This window comes from Engraulis encrasicolus, unplaced genomic scaffold, assembly GCF_034702125.1.
Source record: "Engraulis encrasicolus isolate BLACKSEA-1 unplaced genomic scaffold, IST_EnEncr_1.0 scaffold_33_np1212, whole genome shotgun sequence".
Classification (NCBI taxonomy): domain Eukaryota; kingdom Metazoa; phylum Chordata; class Actinopteri; order Clupeiformes; family Engraulidae; genus Engraulis; species Engraulis encrasicolus.
This window is the reverse complement of record NW_026945632.1, coordinates 220,001-224,050: the sequence shown is the minus strand read 5'-3', so window position 1 is coordinate 224,050 and position 4,050 is coordinate 220,001.

Sequence of the window (4,050 nt, the reverse complement as noted above, 5' to 3'; positions counted from 1 at the left end):
CATTCGTAGTCGTCTGTTGCTTGTGTCGTCCAAAGGACCGAACGCGTGCCCCATCTTCTCCTGGCCCCATCCGGATACCGGCGTGCAGCTCACCCCCCTCCCAAGGCTGCCCCCCGGCCGCGGTAGTCTCTCCGACCCTTCTCTCGTGCGGTAGCTGTGCGTCTCGTCCTCCTCCGGATCCTCCTCGCCATCTTGCCACCTGCATTCAAAAAGCCCACACCCACCCCGTACACCCAATCACCTTTCTCCCTCTTCCCATTGGCACCTGCAAACATTTGCAATCAGTGAGAATAACAGTTAGTCCAAGTTTGTCACCCCCGTGACAATACGACTGCTGTGTTTTAAAAAAAGAAAAGGCAGTGCACAGCCTTTTGTGACACGTTGTGGTGTGACAGGTTATCCAGCCTCCAAAGAAGCAGTCATAAGTGTTCACAATCCGTTCCTGGCATGAATGCAGAATAATAAAAACAAAACACCGTCGACTGGCGGTCTTGTTTAGGGCTCACGCGTGTGTTATTATCAAATGCCCAATGTTACGTGCAACACAATGTCGTCGCCAAATTTAAAATTCGATCTCTCTCATGCTGGCGTTAGGGGACACACTTAATTACAATGGTGTTCCTGCCTGATTGAGTCGGTTTTAATTGTCTTCACCGGTTCAAATTGTAGGTATGCAAACTCCTGAGGATAGCCTACCCGTTCCTGACTTGAATAATGCCGAAATAAGTTAGGGACGGATTGGGAGACGGTGAATGAAAGACAGAAAAAAGTCGAGTTTAAATTCACATGGTGGTCTTGTTTAGGGCGCACACTTCTGTTATTATCAAATGCCCAATGTTACGTGCAACACAATGTCCTCGCCAAATTTAAAATTCGATCTCTCTCATGCTGGCGTTACGGGACACACTTAATTACAATGGTGTTCCTGTCTGATTGACTCGGTTTTAATTGTCTTTACCGGTTCAAATTGTAGTAGGTATGCAAACTCTGTATCCTGAGGATACCCGTTCCTGACTTGAATAGTGCCGAAATAAGTTAGGGACGGATTGGGAGACGGTGAATGCAAGACAGAAAAAAAGTCGAGTTTAAATTCACATTGTGGTCTTGTTTAGGGCTCACACTTGTGTTATTATCAAATGCCCTATCAAATGCCCAATGCTAAATAAAACATGCAATTTGCTGACTGTATTTCTACTACTACTAAAACTGGGGGACGGGCAAGGACGGAAGCACAAACAGACCACAGACACAGGCAGACGCTGCTCTGCAAAAGCGGTGCTATACTGCCCCCCGCATTCCGAATGGCCACAGGGTGTAATGATCACGGTACGCTGCCGCGGCGCGGCACGGTAATGAGCAGATTGAAGTTACACCATCTGTATGTGTGTGTGTGTGTGTGTGTGTGTGTGTGTGTGTGTGTGTGTGTGTGTGTGTGTGTGTGTGTGTGTGGTTGTTTGATGAGTGTGTGTGTGTGTGTGTGTGTGTGTGTGTGTGTGTGTGTGTGTGTGTGTGTGTGTGTGTGTGTGTGTGTGTGTAGTCGCGGTGGAGCCTCACACTGTCATGTGGTAAACAAGGACCAGCCGTCCTCCGAAGGTGAACGACAGAGAGAGAGAGGAGGAGAAAGAGAGAAAGAGAGAGCATGTCTGTGAGGCCTTCAGAGTGTGTGTGCATGTGTGTGTGTGTGTGTGTGTGTTTGTGTGTGTGTGTGTGTGTGTCTGTAAGGCCCTCAGTGTGTGTGTGTGTGTGTGTGTGTGTGTGTGTGTGTGTGTGTGTGTGTGTGTGTTTGTGTGTGTGTGTGTGTGTGTGTCTGTAAGGCCCTCAGTGTGTGTGTGTGTGTGTGTGTGTGTGAGAGAGGCCCTCAGTGTGTGTATGGCAGGCAAACTGCAGCAACTGACACCTGTTTACTCTCAGCAAGCATGTGTGTGTGTGTGTGTGTGTGTGTGTGTGTGTGTGTGTGTGTGTGTGTGTGTGTGTGTGTGTGTGTGTGTGTGTGTGTGTGTGTATGTGTGTGTGTGTTAATCACCCTTGTTCTTATTGTTATTGGCACATTTACACTGTTGAGTATACACACAAATACACACACACACAAATGCACACACACACACACACACACACACACACACACACACACACACACACACACACACACACACACACACACACACACACACACACACACACACACACTCTCTCTCTCTCTCTCTCTCTCTCTCTCTCTCTCTCTCTCTCTCACACACACACACACACAGACACACACACACACACACACACACACACACACACACACACACACACACACACACACACACACACACACACACACACACACACACACACACACACACACACACACACACACACACACACAGACGGTTGGGAGCACTCCAATACTTGTACCAAATAAATGTTGTAAATGTTATCACAACAGAAAGTTTTGCAATTTCATCAGAATACTTTTCATCCCTATTTATTCTAAAGTGTGTGTGTGTTTGTGTGTGTGTGTGTGTGTGTGTGTGTGTGTGTGTGTGTGTGTGTGTGTGTGTGTGTGTGTGTGTGTGTGTGTGTGTGTGTGTGTGGTGTATGTTTGGTGTGTGTGTGTGTGTGTGGTGTATGTTTGGTGTGTGTGTGTGTGTGTGTGTGTGTGTGTGTGTGTGTGTTTGTGGTGTGTGTGTGTGTGTGTGTGTGTGTGTGTGTGTGTGTGTGTGTGTGTGTGTGTGTGTGTGTGTGTGTGTGTGTGTGTGTGATTGTAAATCTAAATGTAATTAAAGCCGCAAGCGGCGATGACGGGCCCTCGCACCTACATTGCAGGGCCGGGGCATGCCACCTAGCATGATGCTATGTCCCCACTCCAAAAAAAATGGACTCTGTACGACATTCGATTCACGAGATATTGAAGAAAAACTAATTAGCATGAATTAGCAGTCAAAATTAACATTAGCATTGTCACGATTAGCGTGTTGATATGAACCCCTAAAACAAAAATGGAGTCTGTACGACGTTCAGCTCCCAAGATATTGAAGAATTACACTCTTCCTGCAGTTCCTTAGGCTACCACATGGTGGCGTTATACCTTATATACATTTCAGGCTTATAGAAGAGTTAGTATGTGCATATATGTGTGCATTTGCACTGTTTTAAAACACTCCAAACTGAAATTGTGGCCAACTTCCTGTTTTAAAATGCCAAAAAAGTCAAAATATCTCACTTCCTGTTGGGCGTGGCCATATCGTTGTATGGACTTTATTGTTGGCCTTAGTGAGATACACAACTTAAAAAAACTCCCGAGTCTGTAGCTCAAAGTTGATGTTGGCCCCACCCATAAACGTATTTGGGGGCGTGGCCTCAATTTCAGGCATATACAAAACTTAGTTGTCATTATATGCATACATGTGTGCATTTGCACCGTTACAAAACACTCCAAACTGAAATGATGGCCAACTTCCTGTTAAGTCAAAATATCTCACTTCCTGTTGGGCGTGGCCATATCGTTGTATGGACTTTAGTATGCGCCTTAGTGAGATTCACATTTTAAAAAAACTCCCAAGTCTCTAGCTCAAAGTATATGTTGGCCCCGCCCCTAAACGCTTTTGGGGGCGTGGCCTCGTCCCCGTGTGCCACCAGGGGTTGATCTGATTTGTGTACCAAGTGGCGTAAGTGTCCGACCACCGGAAGTACCCGATTTAGATAACTAAATTCATTGAGCCGACATCTTGTCAAATAATGAGATATCAGATATTCCTTCGCAATACATCATCGTCAATGCCAGGACCTCATGTCCACCGAATATGAAGTGAATACGATGTACGGTGTAGGACAAGTACGTTAAAGTCTGAAAAAAATGCCAAAAAATGCCAAAAAATGCCAAAAAAGTCCAAATATCTCACTTCCTGTTGGGCGTGGCCATATCGTTGTATCGGACTTTATTATGCGCCTTAGTGAGATACACATTTTAAAAAAACTCCCGAGTCTCTAGCTCAAAGTATATGTTGGCCCCACCCCTAAACGCGTTTGGGGGCGTGGCGTCGTCCCCGTAATTCATCAGGGGTTGAT